At 49.3% G+C, this 16,210-nt stretch overlaps 1 pseudogene; it reads right to left on the reverse strand.

The window, feature by feature from the left end:
- The window catches only part of LOC142246100 (DNA repair endonuclease XPF-like), a 118,769-nt pseudogene that overhangs the window by 67,333 nt on the left and 35,226 nt on the right, over window positions 1-16,210 (reverse strand).

Here is a 16,210-nt window from a genome sequence, read left to right on the forward strand (position 1 = left end):
TGTATTGTATCCCTCTAGTCTCCAAATAGTATCTTACCGCCCGGATACCATTGTCATGTGGTATACAGCTATACAGCTGTTCAACATCAATAGATGTGAGGATCGTATCGTTATCCACCTGTATACCGTCTAATTTGCTGAGAAGATCTGACGTATCCCTTATAAATGAAGGTTGTGTATTCACAAAATTTCTTAGGACCTTGTCCAGGTAAATACTGGGGTTTTGCCCCATAGCATCAATCCCTGATACTATGGGGCGTCCCCTAAGGGGACAAAGGCCCTTGTGAATCTTTGGTATAGAGTAAAATGTTGCAATCGTAAACTCCCTACCCTAGTATTACTTATAGGAGGGGAAAGACGATTAAAGACCATGCGGTACATAGCCATTTTGTACCAGAGAAACCATCGGGCACATGGCTTGAGAGAAAACCTTGTGGTACTTTCAGAAGTGGCTCATGTAAATTTTGTGCATATATAGACCAGAGTAAAACATTTACTAATTTACAATCAGGAAGAGTCTTTTATATTAGGGACTTTGTGAACTGTCGAACTGAGGGTCTGGTATATAGGTGCACATGTACATGTCCACTCAGCTATATAGGCAAGACAAGACGCCAACTACGTGTCCGCATAGGGGAGCACTTGGGTGACATTACCCATAAACGCGACACACCTATAGCCAGACACGTTAATACTTGCCACCAGGGAGACTCCAAATGCATACGGTTCCAGGGAATCGAAGTTGTTCTGATGCCAATCAGGAAGGGTAATTGGGACAATAGAATACTCCAGAGGGAAGCCCGATGGACCTTCCTCCTTGATACGGTTAACCCAAAAGGTCTCAATGAGGTTTTGAGCTATAGTAGTTTTATCTAGGAGTGTTTGTCAGACCCCTATCTCTATTATTATTATTCTTCTTCTTTTCTTTTTTCTTTTTTGTTTTTGGTTGTTCTAGCCTTTGCTACACCTGAGAGGGATTTGTTAAAAGATATATAGCCAGGTTTTCTTTGAAATTGCTGCCAGAGTATTTATTCTGGTGCAGATATATTTTTGTGCTATGGTATAGTCTGCATACATTCTCCATTAAGACACCACTTCTCTCTATAGAGGGACGTTTTGGTTCTAAATATAATATCTCATTTCCTAGAACCCCCCCCCCCCTTTTTCCCTCCACATTTTTATCTCCTCTAATGCCTCTTTTATAAGATTAAATAATGGAGGTCCCTCTATTAGTGTCTATTAGCACATAGGGTTTGATGGATATAAGGGGGTTCTTTGCCTCCATTTCCTGCTTTTTACTATATTAGCGCTGTTAGACATAACAACATTGGGAATGTCATGGTTGGTCCTTTAATCGGTTATTACATATGTTCCTAAATTACGGGTATTTGGCCCGGAACAGCAAGATTATATATGGATTTAACCCCCTATCCACATCCTGTTTTTTACCCAGTATTGACAAACATATGGACACACACATACAAACCGCTGACTTTGTTTTGGCATTAAAACAAACAGCGTGTTAGGCTAGTTTCACACTTGCGTTCAGCGGAGTCCATCACTATGGAGAATAGCGCAGTCCGTTAACGCACTGCGCTATTCTCCATAGACTTGTATGGACAACGCCCTGTAACGCATGTGTCTGCGTTGCATCCGCTGGACGACGCAGCGTCGTTATTTTGACGCTGCGTCGGGCGGAAGGAACGCAGCATGTAACTTTTTTTGAGCAGCGGAATCCTTTGGATTTCACTGCGCATGCTCTCTCTGGCTCCCTCCACCCGTAACCAGGGTACACATCGGGTAACCAAGGAACCCTGGTTACGTGTGTCGGGAGCCCGACACTTCGCCGCTTGGCTCCGCCCCCTCCCGCACTCCGTATGTATACACACACACACACACACACACTCACCTATCCCCCAGCGATGCAGTCCCCGCGGCACTAACGTCCTCAGCCATGGCCCCGCTCGGCTCCACCTACTTCACACTCCGCCCCCCGCTCCCGGCCCCTGCACACATTATCGGCGACCGAACGATCGGCTGATCACCCGGCGGCCGGCTACTGGGAGTGATCAGCTGATCACCCGGCGGCCAGCTACTGTGAGTGATCAGCTGATCACCCGATCACCCGGCGTCCGGCTACTGTGAATGATCAGCTGATCACCAGGCGGCCGGCTACTGGGAGTGATCGGCTGATCCCCAGGCGGCCGGCTACTGTGAGTGATCGGCTGATCACCCAGCGGCCGGCTACTGTGAGTGATCGGCTGATCACCCGGCGGCCGGCTACTGTGAGTGATCGGCTGATCACCCGGCGGCCGGCTACTGTGAGTGTTCGGCTGATCACCCGGCGGCCGGCTACTGTGAGTGATCGGCTGATCACCCGGCGGCCGGCTACTGGGAGTGATCAGCTGATCACCCGGCGGCCGGCTACTGGGAGTGATCAGCTGATCGTTCACAATAGTCTGCCGACGGTAAAACTGTGAAAAAAAAAGGAATTGCGTTGTTTTGCAGCATCCGTTCTGCCACTATATGCAACGCATCCGTTGCATCCGTGACACAACGCAATGCAACGGATGCCGTTCAACGCAAGTGTGAAACTAGCCTTAGAGTGATCTAGGAACGTGATAAATATGGAGGGTTACATTGACTTATGGGGGTTTTGGGAGGCATTAGCCTTCTGTTCTAAACCTTCCTTTTACTCTGAATTGCGCCTTTTGGGCAAGCGCAGTGACACTCTTTTGCTAAAGTAATGGCGCCCTGCCCCGTGTGACGATAGTGACATGTGGGGAGGATTAACAACTATCCCCGATGTAGCGCACGCACAGGGAGGCTGGGATGCCGGGACTAGAGAAGACCCGACCCAGCACAGTCATGCGCAATAGGACGGCAAGATGATTACCTGCCTTATGTGACGACTGCGCATGTGCGGAAGTGAAGTCACTATAATATTCTGACCACTTCCGGTTCGGCGTCACGGAACAGGAAGCGGGAACGATCGCGCATGTGCGGAAGTGAAGTCATCATAACAACCTGACCACTTCCGGCGTGACGTCACGGGGCAGGAAGCGGGAATTGAAAAAGCAGCGCTCATTTAAGAGATAGACACCATCATGGAAGGTTGTACCGCTCTTTTGTCTGGTGCTTTGGGGTCACTGTGCCTGTAGCACTAGTGGTCATCGCATGTCAGACGACTTGCCCTTCACTAAAGGCCACTGACGTCGTTCTGATGTTATTAGGAATGCTAAACTAACTAAGGTATGTAACCGGACACCCATTGTTTAGTGTTGTCTTGTTTTTGAGAATGTATGCAGTTTTTGGACATTACACTATATTCCATTTTGGAAATATAATATCTTTTTGTCTATAAAGAAACTTTATGGATCGGACATGAAATCCTTAGTTTTTCCCCTGATGAACCCCTAGGATAAATATAGGGGGGAAACGCGTCGGGATTTGCTATTGGTGATCCTAGCAGATAAGTCATCCCTGCTGGGATTATTTACTATTATCTATGTTAGATTCCATGCTAATTAATATTATCTTGTGTATGACTGTGCAGGAACATACATATGTACAGTTTTATTATGGCTGTCATATTTATGACAACCAGATTCTAGTAAAGATCTACTATTTATGTATTTCCAGATCTGATGTGATTATACTAATAAGCATCATCTTTCTTTTGACTGTGCAGAAAAATACATAACTGCGCGGTTATATTTTGGGTGCCATTTTATATGGCAGCCAGATCATGGTAATGACCTTTTGACTACTTGCACTTATCTATTTCTTGGTGGTGGGTGTTTCTTGCAACTTACGGGTCGCAGGGACAGAATAGGGAGAGCCGACAAGGAGCGGGGGGTACCCAATACCTTATGGTGCACCTCCGCTGGTAGGTAGGTGAAAGGGAGGGACAGAATATCCTTTCCCTATATTCCCCATAACTATAGGGCAACTACCTGGTAAAAACTACAACGACTATAGTTGTTTTACCTAGAGTGTAGAGACAATCAGCACTCCTTTTTCACTAGTTGGCTCTACCCCCTTCTTCCCACTCACCTCACGTGACCAGTCTACAATTTAGTTATTTAAAAGTTATCACGCTTTTATGATAAAGAGCATTTTAATATTATATATGAATAAATATTGTTTTTAGGAGTTTTTTCCTTGTTTTTTTGCACTAATACTCCTATTTTCTATTGATTTTGGTTTTCGACCATTAATATTAAAGTAATGGACAACACTTCTACTTTCATCCGTCACCAAGATTCCATTGGAATCAGAAGGCAGAAAAATGGGGCTCAATTTTTACTTGAAATCATTTTTTCCCCCAATCAGATAAGTTTTATTAACCACAACATAACCTATTTTCTAGTTCTCATGAACATATAGACAATTCAGACATTGATCTACAGATAGAGAGAAAAAAAAACCCCAAAACAATTACTCTATTAACCCCTGCTTAATCCCCCCTCCTGACTTACTTCAGAAAGGAATATTTTATGCATTATGATTACTTCTGCGGTCTCTTAACCCCTTCACAACTGGCTGATTTTTCGCTTTCCGTTTTTGGTTTTCGCCATTCTTCCGAGAGATGTGACTTTTTTATTTTTCGGTCAATCTGGTCATGTGAGGGCTCATTTTTTGCGGAACGAGCTCTACTTTTAAATTAAACCATAAAGTTTTACCATATAGTGTACTGGAAAACGACAAAACAAATTCCAAATTCGAAAAAAATTGCAAAAAAAAAAAAGTGTGATAGCACTATTGTTTTTGAGATATTTTATTCACTGTGTTCACTATATGGTAAAACTAATGTGTGGGTGTGATGCCTGAGGTCGGTGCGAGTTCTTAGACACCAAACATGTATAGGTTTACTTTTATATAAGGGGTTAAAAATCAGAAGTTTGTTAGAAAAAAGTGGCGCACGTTTTACGCCATATTTCGTGACCCGTAGCGTTCTCATTTTTCAGGATCTATGGCTCAGTAATGGCTTATTTTTTGCGTCTCAGTCTGCCATTTTTAACTGTACCAATTTTGCGCAGATGCTACATTTTGATCGCCTGTTATTGCATTTTGCACAAAATTTGTGGCGACCAATAAAACTTATTTTTGGCGTTTAGAATTTTTTTGCCGCTACGCCATTTACTGATCAGATTAATTGATTTTATATTTTGATAGATCGGGCGTTTCTAAACGTGCCGATACCAAATGTGTATATTTTTTATTTTTTTTAACCCTTTAATTTTCATTGGGGCGAAAGGGGGGTGATTTGAACTTTTAGGTGGTTTTTTTTATTTTTTTTATTTTACTAGTCCCCTTAGGGGGCTATATGGATCAACAATCCGATCGCTCTGCCATATCTGCTGATCACAGCTATACAGCTGTAAACAGCAGATATGCTCATTTTCTGCATCACCCAGCTCCAGGAAGGGTGAAACCGAAAGTAATTCATGTGAGCTACAGGAGTCATCACATGACCCTGTGCTACCATGAGAACCACCGGAAGTCACGTGATCACGTCACGTGACTTCCGGTATCGGCCGGTGAGTAAATGTTTACCGCCGATGCCGTTATCATGGCGCTGTCATATATTGACAGCGCCATTTAAGGAGTTAAACGGCACGAGCAGATAACAATTCGGCTCGTGCCTGGCAGGCACACATCTCCGCTGTGAAAATCAGCTGAGATGTGCGCCGATTGCGGCAAGCTGCCGGCCGCTGACCGTGGGCAGCAACATTATGACCGCTAGGACGTAATATTACTGCCCACAGTCGTTAAGGGGTTAATATTAAAAATCAGTTTAAAGTAAATCAATTCTGCTAAACCTGATCCTGCTACAATCAGAGGAAGCCTTGTGCATCAAGCGCAATTGTATAGAGTCACTCCTGCGTCTCAATGATAAATTGGGGGCTTCTCACCAGGGGCAGGGACTCAGATTGAGGAGAGTTTGGTTGAGCCCCCATACAGTTCTTGTGCTATTACTTTCAGACAAGTAGTGATTAATCGTTCACGACTATTTGTTTTCTACATCTGCAGTACAGATAAGAGCACAATTCCAGTAAAGGATTTGGTGCCTGGCACAAGATGATAAAGGACAGCAGCTAGGTAAAAATCGAACATCACGAAGGCAACGTCCATGTGCTGTCCATTCACATCACGTACACATTCATAGAGATGTACAAATCAGATCAAATGTGAACATGTCTGTTTTTTGGACATATGAATGAGGACTTAGGATGATTTCCCATCTGCACCGTAGGGTCGGCCAGGAGCCTTTGTTGCAGTTTGCAGTGCTGCTCCTCTGAGGCTTACATGGGGTTGTAACGTCATGTGAGCCCTGCATCCAATCACTGCCGGCTTCCTTCTGCCCGCCTTCAGACCAAACAAGTTAAAGGGAACCGGTCTTCGGATGATTTAATTCTCCGGTCGGTGCGGTGTAGACTGGTCTGATGGGCGTCTCCGTTCTCAGGGTCCCGCGCCTCCTCTTTCGGCCACCTTTGTCAGCGCTGCGGCTGCGTTCAATTCCCACTGATTGCTTCTGTGTCTGAAGGCAGGGAGTAGGAAGCCGGCGCAGGACTCGCCTGACGTCCCAACCCCACATAAGCCCTGTAGCTGTGGCACCACAGGAACAGTACTAGTACAGGAGGTGAGTATAATCTATTATTTTACCCAGGGCAAACATGTGGAATCAGAAGGGGTTGTCCTAGTAGTGGACAATCCCTTTAATAAAGTTATTTACCGTATTTTTGGGATTATAAGTCACACTTTTCTTCCCAAAAATTTGGGAGGAAAATGAGGAGTGCGTCTTAAAATCTAAATGTAGCTTACCGGGGTGTTGTGAAGGGGGTCAAAGGAGACAGGGATAATGTTGTGTGGGTGATGCCGGCGCTGGTCAGTATGGCGCTGTTGTGTGCATTGGGCGGCGCCCCTTTGCTTGGCTCTGCTCTGTGTGCGGCTGCTCTGTTCTGCTCAGCGCGCGGCTGCTCTGTGCGGCAGGTGGTCATTCTGAAGATGTTGGCAGTCAGGGATTCAAATAATGGCGCCCAGAGTCAGCGCCTGCGCAGATAGAGCTCTCAGCTCAAGCTCTCATCTGCGTACGCACCGACTCCGGCTGCCATTATTTGAAGCCCTCATCGTAGACCACCGACAGAGCAGCATCACCAGCCCCGCGCAGAGCAGGGACCGCAGTGAGTATCTGGGCCTCCCTCTGTACAATTGCCAGCATCACCGTACTCCAGTACCGCCCCTGCCTCCTGTGACTTCTGCTCTGCTGCTGCCCCCTCTCCCTGATAAGCCACCACCAGATTATAAAACGGACCCCATATTTTTTTTTATTTTTTTTTTCACCTTTTTTTTCTCCAAAGTTTGGGTGCGTCTTATAATCCGGTGCATTTTATAACACAAAAAATACGGTAAGTTGATGGAGTTCACTGGGGCCCATCAATGTCCGCAGATTCAGGCTTACACAGAGCTACTGTACATTCACATACAGCTCATCTATAAAACAACCAAAAAAATAACAAATATATCCAACATCAATTTATTTCAAGGACCAAAATCACTTTTTTTTTTTTAACCAATTTTAGATGTGTTCAGAGTAAATCTGTGTCTACTCACCTCGGCCATAAGTAAAGTTTTCTGACAAACAGATTTCTCATGACTCGTTCCACTTGGCAGAAACCGGTGTGAAAAGCGAGTGGATTGTCGGTGAAGGCCTTTATAAAACCCTGCTTGTTCTTTTGGTCGATATAAGCGCAGGATGAAGGCTTCCTGGCAGGACTCCATAATCTTGTGTGCTTTATACACAAGGATACCTGAAGAAAACAATGAGAAGTGGATTATCGATAGCAATCTCATCACTAGTAACTAAAGCTGGGTTCACACATAGCGACAACGACGTCGCTGTTACGTCACCATTTTCTTTGACGTAACAGCGACCTTGTAAGTCGCTGTTATGATCGCTGCTTAGCTGTCAAACACAGCGACGCAGCAGCGATCATAACGTCGCTACATGTGCAGAGAGCAGGGAGCCGCGCACACTGCTTAGCGCTGGCTCCCTGCACTCCTAGCTACAGTACACATCGGGTTAATTAACCTGATGTGTACTGTAGCTACATGTGCAGAGAGCAGGAGCCGGCAGCACAGGCAGCGTGAGAGCTGCAGAGGCTGGTAACGAAGGTAAATATCGGGTAACCACCTTGGTTACCCGATGTTTACCCTGGTTACAGCTTACCGCAGCTGCCTGATGCCGGCTCCTGCTCCCTTCATTTCGTCGCTCTCTCGCTGTCACACACAGCGATCTGTGCTTCACAGCGGGAGAGCAACAATAAAAAAACAAACCAGGGCTGTGTGTAACGAGCAGCGATCTCACAGCAGGGGCCAGATCGCTGCTCAGTGTCACACACAGCGAGATCGCTAATGACGTCACTGCTGCGTCACCAAAACCGTGACTCAGCAGCGATCTCGCTGTGTGTGAAGCACCCCTTACCTTACCAACACAATATCCCTAAATACCTTGTGTGCATTAAGTGGAACATAAAGATCATAAGTAATTTCAGATATGGTCTAAACTATCTTGAAGTTAGAGAACAAAGTGTCCTAAGCCTTCTTTTTGCTCAGGCAACCGCCTTGTGATCATTTCAGAGAAGCAGGTTTCCAGTGATTGCTTTTTTGATTTATGAAAGGATGAGGGAATGATAAAGGTTTAAAGCTAGTGATGAGCGAGTACTAAAAAGCTCGGGTGCTTGACGTATCTAAAAGGGATAATTGGGTCTCCCATGTACCAAAACACCTCTTAACCACTCTACTTGAAATAAAGACATAACAACTTTTTGGGCGAATGGCCACAGCTTTTATTTAACAGTATACATGTATCAAAACTTGTGGCTCAGCATGCCACCCTCTTTAAACATAAACCGATACATGTATACCCTCCCAACTGGCAAACAACCGATAGGTCCGTCCAAGAAGCCACTAATCATCCTTATCCCCTGGCCGTAACATACCACTGGCCCAGAGGACCACCTCGGCTGTGTCCAACCAACCCAAGGTGTGGGGTACTAACGTTCCATCGTTAAAATACCCCTCCCCAGAACCTGCAGGACCTACGCCCACAAGTTCCCAATCCTGTCTGAAGCCACTACCCCTGAGTGACTTCATACTCCCCACCGACTATCGGTGCTCCCAGCCTCTAGGAACGGACCTATCCCCCCGCTGCGACAAACAAAGAAAACCACCATATAAACCTTTGCAATTTTTTTTTTTTTTTTTTTTGAATTTTACATTTTTCATTTTTTTTTTTTTTTTTTTTTTTATATATAATTTTTACATTCTTTTTTTTTTTTTTTTTTTTTTTTTATATATTAAGGGCGGGTGGGCGGGCCAAACACGACTGGCACCAACGGCAAAAGAGGAGGTACTGCCCCTAACTGCCCCTTATAAACCCCCCCTTTTCTCCCCACCCCTCATGACCTCTGGCCCAATCCTCGCCGCTCAACAAACCACCAATCCCTTAATCCCTTACACAGCCCTATTCCCTCAACATTAACCCCTTCCTACCCTATACCCTCCCGATAGTCATGGGCTCATTCACCCCTATGGGGCTCATTGCCCATCTTGACGTATCTAAAAGGGATAATTGGGTCTCCCATGTACCAAAACACCTCTTAACCACTCTACTTGAAATAAAGACATAACAACTTTTTGGGCGAATGGCCACAGCTTTTATTTAACAGTATACATGTATCAAAACTTGTGGCTCAGCATGCCACCCTCTTTAAACATAAACCGATACATGTATACCCTCCCAACTGGCAAACAACCGATAGGTCCGTCCAAGAAGCCACTAATCATCCTTATCCCCTGGCCGTAACATACCACTGGCCCAGAGGACCACCTCGGCTGTGTCCAACCAACCCAAGGTGTGGGGTACTAACGTTCCATCGTTAAAATACCCCTCCCCAGAACCTGCAGGACCTACGCCCACAAGTTCCCAATCCTGTCTGAAGCCACTACCCCTGAGTGACTTCATACTCCCCACCGACTATCGGTGCTCCCAGCCTCTAGGAACGGACCTATCCCCCCGCCACAGACCGGCCGCGTGACTCCTTACGTGGCCCGGGCCCCCCACACCCCTATGGCTTGCTCCAGACCATCCCGCAAACCAAGCATCCACAAGTCCAAGCCGATATCTGTGAGATGCACCCCATCTCTCCTCAAATATTGACCTGCCGACTCCTCCAATTCCTTATGTCGCACCACCAAGCCCCCATTCCGCGCCACAAAACGGCCAATCGCCCTATTCAATTTAATTCGTGCCCTATTAATACGGTCGACCGACCTCCCAAAACGCCAATTTTCCCTAGCCACAATATCCGACCATACGATAATAATACCCGGGAACGCTCTCCACAGGTGCAAAAGATCCAGCTTAATGTCCCTTTTTAGTTCCCTTGCTGTCCTCACCCCTAAATCATTCCCCCCCACATGCAAAATGAGAACATTAGGATCCTGGTCGATCCTACTATAGTAAGCCACCTCTGGCCGAACTCTCCCCCAGGTCATGCCCCGAATCCCGATCCATTTGACCCGTGCATCCGTCCTCGCCACTCCAAGTTGCCGACCGTCGGGACGCACATCCGCCCGCAACGCTCCCCAGTGAACAAAGGAATGCCCGAGAATCCACACCAGGCACACACCTAAAAAATATAAAACCAAGAGTAAACAGCAACTGAACGAAAACCATGCCTCACAATAAACACCTATTAACCCCTGTAATTCCAAAACAGCCAAGTCACTCCCCCTCACCCCTCAGCAGGTGAGGCCGTATGTACAAACGGAACCTGGACGACTCCCATCTCCCAATACGCCGGATACAATCATCACTCAAGCCCCACTTGGCCGCCTCTGTCGCTGCCCCAATCCGAAAGGAGTGTGACCCATAGTCACCTGGCACCTCCCCTACTCGTGCCAACACCGTTTTTAAAACCGCAATAAACTGGAATCTGGACAGCGCAGAACCCTCCATGTGTCTCAAGAAAACCCCAGGATAACCTCCCCTTATCTTCAAAAACTCCGTCACCTGCCCAACCGGGCACAATGGGTGTCCAGGTATCCCATACAAAACCACCAGGCGCCCACGCCCCACCTGGTCCGTTTTGGAAAAAACGTAATCGACATTCCACTCGATCAACTCCAAGCGTTACATCTTCCAACAACAAACCTCCTACTACCTGCTTCGCCGGACTAACCAACTCGCCAATCCGAAAGGCCCCGAAAAAGGCCAACACAAATGCCACTGCAAACAGCCTCTGCTCGTAAGGGGACACACATACTTCCCCCAAGCAGCCCACTAAACGCACCAACAATGGTAGCGATATCGGCCGCCTAGAGTCCCGCGACCGCACCCCTCTCCTAAAACCCTTCATGGCCTGCCGTACTAGAAAATCCTTCGTGGCATCCCGCACACCTTGCAACTTGAATAAAAAGGCCAAGGCTGACAAACGGTAACTCATTACCGATACGGACCGCCCCGCTGAAAAATCGCCACTAATCACCGCCAAAACCCCCACCACTCGGCCATTATAACCCGGCCCCATGAACTCCGATCCGCCTAACTCTTCCCACTCCTTCCACACTGCCTGGTATCGGCACCAAGTAGCCTCAGACACCGATCTCCTAATGCCCTCCCAAGCTACGCCAAGGCTAGATCCCACAACCATTCCGGACATAGTGCTCCATCGTCGTCTGCTCCCGGCACCAGCCTTCTGAACCTGCGAAACTGAAACCGAGACAGCGCATCAGCCACTTCATTCTGAACCCCCGGCACATGCCTCGCCACAACACAAATGTTCAGTGCCAAGCAACGGAGCACAAGATGCCTCAGATACCCCACCGCCGGGGGAGATTTTGCTGACAACGAATTGATCGAATGAACCACCGCCATATTATCACAATGCATGCAAACCTTTTTTCCCGAAAATTCCGAGCCCCACAGTTCGAGCGCCACTATGATCGGGAACAATTCCAGCAAAGCCAAATTCTTCACCAGCCCTTTCTCCTTCCATGCTTGTGGCCACTGTGCCACGCACCAATGAGTCTGGAAAATCGCTCCAAAACCCGTCGCCCCTGCCGCATCCGTAAACAGCTCAATCTGACTATTGGACATTGCCTTGCTCATCCACAGTGTCCTACCATTATACTTGTCTAAAAAAGAATCCCAAACCAGCAGATCCCCTTTCATCAACCTCGTCACTCTGACAAAATGATTCGGCGCTGTCACCCCAGCAGTCGCGCTCGCCAATCTCCTATTAAATATGCGCCCCATCGGCATGATGCGACAGGCGAAATTCAATTTTCCCAAAACTGACTGCAGCTCTCTCAGCTTCACCTTTTTAGCCTGGTACAATGACCGCACTGACGCTTTTAAATCCACCAACTTCCCTTCCGGCAAGCGGCATTCCATTGCCATCGTGTCGATTTCTATGCCCAAAAAGCATAAAGCAGTCACTGGCCCTTCCGTTTTGTCTTTTGCCAAAGGAATACCCAAACTCTGCGCTATCCGCTGCAACGTAAACAACAACAATGAACAAACCGAGGACCTTGCCGGCCCAACACAAAGGAAATCGTCCAAGTAATGTATCACGGAGTGCACCCCCGCCATGTCCCGGACTACCCATTCCACAAAAGAACTAAACGCCTCGAAATAAGAACAAGAAATAGAACATCCCATGGGCAGGCATCGGTCCACATAAAACTCTCCCTCCCACATACATCCCAACAGATGCTGACTGTCCGGATGCACTGGGAGCAAGCGAAACGCTGCCTCCACATCCGCTTTTGCCATCAGGGCCCCACGCCCGGCTGCCCGCACCAAATCCAAAGCTCTGTCAAAAGACACATAACAAACCGCTGACAGCTCAGGTGATATCCCATCATTCACCGACAACCCAGCCGGGTAGGATAAATGATGTATGAGCCGAAATTTCTTCGGCTCTTTTTTGGGAACCACCCCCAATGGCGAAATCCGAAGATTGGAAATTGGTGGGTCCTGAAAGGGGCCCGCCATCCTCCCTAATTCAACCTCCTTGTCCAGCTTCTCTTTCACAACCTCCGGATGTTCCCTTGCAGACCTCAAGTTACCCGGGCGAAAAACTGGGGCCCCAGATTCAAACGGAATCCGAAAACCCTCCGTAAAACCCTTCCTCAATAACTCGGCCGCCCGTACATCCGGATACCTACTTAAATAGGGAAGCATCGCCTCTACCCTCACCGGCGTCCTCCCTTATTCCAGCCCCTTCCCCGGGCTTACCCTTCCCTTTCTTAAAGCACCTGGACACAGGATGGGAACCTCCACATCCGGAACACTCGTGCTTGAAACGGCACGAGGCCCCAAATTTACACTGTCCCTCATTGAATTGCCAGCAAGCTCCCTTTCTCTGACCCGCCGAAGACCCGTTGCTTGTACCCGAACCCCCGGCAGCCCCACGAAAGGGCTGAGCCGGGGCTGTCATTAACCTCATCCACAAGGAGATGTCCTTGTGGTCCCATTTTAGTCCGGCCCGCAGAGCCTTGCGCTGCCGAAACTGTTCATCGTACCTCAACCAACCTAAACCGCCGTACACTCTATACGCCTCCCCAATCGAATCCATATACCCGAAAAGTGCGGAACAATGTTCCGGCTCCTTTTCCCCAATGACACTGGCTAAGATCGCAAAGGCCTGTAACCAGTTGGTAAATGTCCTGGGAATAAGCCTATACCTCCTCTTTTCCTCATCCTCCTTCTCCTTTTTTGAGTCGCTTGGCTTCACCTTATCCAAGTTAAATTTCTCAAGGGGAAGCAGGGAAAAAATTTCCACATACTCCCCTTTCCATATCTTCTCCCTCACCTCCTTTTTTAAATGCACCCCCAGCGGACTCTCGAAGCAAACGTATACCTCGCTCCGCGCCCTATCATCTAGCCGCACCACCTCATCCTCTTTCTCCTTTTCCTTCTCTTTTCCCCCGTCCTTCACCGCGTCCGACCCGGCCGCTACTCCTGCCACCTGCCCTGCTTCTGTCGCCACTGCAGCTCCCTGCGTAACAACACTCTGCGCCGCCACCCCCGGCGGCACGCCACCCGAGGGACCCACCCAAGCCCCCGCCGGAGAACCAGACCCGCTCGCACCTGCTCGCTCAGCCGACAGCCCCTGCAACACCCCCAATAACTGCCCCCAAAACTCTGCCCCCGGTAACGCCGCCGGCTCCCGAACCCCAGAGCCCTGCGCCCTCGCCGACACCGAAGACACCCCCCCCACACTACCCACAACATTAAGCATACTCGTCGTTCGCTCACCGGGCTGCCTCTGAATCGGATCCGGAACAGCCGTATCACGAGTCTCCTGACGCTCCATCCGTCTCGCTGTGTTGTCGCTTCCGTCCTCGTCACCAGAGTCCGAATCGCCGCTGAGGACCTCAGGGGGGACCAGCAAGGGGACAGCTCGCGATTGGCGGCCGTCAACCCTCACGGTCACCGCACCCTGCTCCTCCAATCGCCTCCTGCTGGACCTTTGTCGTGTCGCCCGACGCGGCGTCCTGCCGCCGTCCACCCACGATGATCCCGAGGTCGGCTGCTGCACTTCGGCTCCACTTGCCATCCCCACTGGTCTCCCTCCCTGCCGACTGCAGGAAGGCCGTCCGGCCTCCGATATCCGCTGAGTCCTCCCCCCAGCACGATCCACGCTGGGGGGGACCGTCACCACCGACAGCCTGCTGTGGCCCTGCCGGCTGCTGGACCCATCCCCCGCAGCCCTGTGTCTGGCGATCTGCAGCTCCTGTGCTGCACTATCCGCATGCCTCCCCTGCCGTCTGCAGGGAGTCCCCGACGCTACATTGGTCTGCAGGGCTCTGCCCCCGGCCGGCACATCACCGGGGGCTGCCGTTAATCTGGTCCGGGGCCTTGCCGCCCGCGGACCGGAAGTAGGCCGCAAACAAGCTCCGCCCACCTCCGGCCCGCAGGATCTCCGATGAGGATTCCTCCCGGAGGCCGGCAAAGCTCCTGCAGGCTGGAGAGGGCTCCCCTGCCCCGGAGGGTCCCGTAAGGGGCTCCTGGATCTTGCTCCCCTCCCGCTGGGGGAGTAACGCTCCGGCGGCCGCGACCGCCGAGCACGCAGCACAGGTCCGGGTGCTGCAGCCGCAGCCACAGCTGAGGGCACCGTCGCTCCGTCCCCACAGGCTGCGCGCAGCTGCTCCCGCACCACATCCACTCCCAGGACTTCCGAGGCTCCACGGACCCACTCCAAAAGCGCAGCTAGGTCAGCCATCCTGGAACCGGCGATGCTGACCAAACACGACTGGCACCAACGGCAAAAGAGGAGGTACTGCCCCTAACTGCCCCTTATAAACCCCCCCTTTTCTCCCCACCCCTCATGACCTCTGGCCCAATCCTCGCCGCTCAACAAACCACCAATCCCTTAATCCCTTACACAGCCCTATTCCCTCAACATTAACCCCTTCCTACCCTATACCCTCCCGATAGTCATGGGCTCATTCACCCCTATGGGGCTCATTGCCCATCTCGAAGCTCGGGCCGAGCCTCCCAAGATACTCGTGTACTCAGGCCGAGCAACGAGCCCAATGTTATCCTATGGGAGACCCGAGTATTTTTGTGAAATGACCCCCCGGCAGCATGGAGAAACCCTAAAAATGTCACAAAAGTCTCAGAAGAGTGCTCAAATGACATGGCAACAGCATGGGGAAGACCCCTTGAAGCATTTATCACTGAAAAGTCACAGCTGTGAACAATTTTGTCCGCGTTTTACGCCATTTTTACGGACTCACCAGAAAACCTTCCAAAATGACCCCAAAATGATTTTTCATGGCGGAAATGTTAAGGGCACATACCCAATAGTGAGATAGAGCTGGTGTATGTTACTTTTTGAGATTAATACATGAAAGATTTTACGTGAAAACATTGTGTGGCACTCCGATGTCCCTGAGAAGAGACGTACATGAAGGCCTCTTGAGTCTAATGTGCCCATTTTGAGGAAGTGAGTCTTTGTAGTATTTTCCTTTGCCAGGGCAGTCCAAAATTGTGAGGTTCACCAATGCCCCTGCATACAGACGTGCATGAGGGCCTGTAAACCTGAAGTGCCCATTGTAAGGAAGTGGGTCTATTGTAGTATAGCCCTTAGGCAGGGCAGCCAAAAATTGGGAGGCTCCACGTTGTCCCTGG

Source organism: Anomaloglossus baeobatrachus, chromosome 7 (genome assembly GCF_048569485.1).
Source record: "Anomaloglossus baeobatrachus isolate aAnoBae1 chromosome 7, aAnoBae1.hap1, whole genome shotgun sequence".
Lineage (NCBI taxonomy): Eukaryota > Metazoa > Chordata > Amphibia > Anura > Aromobatidae > Anomaloglossus > Anomaloglossus baeobatrachus.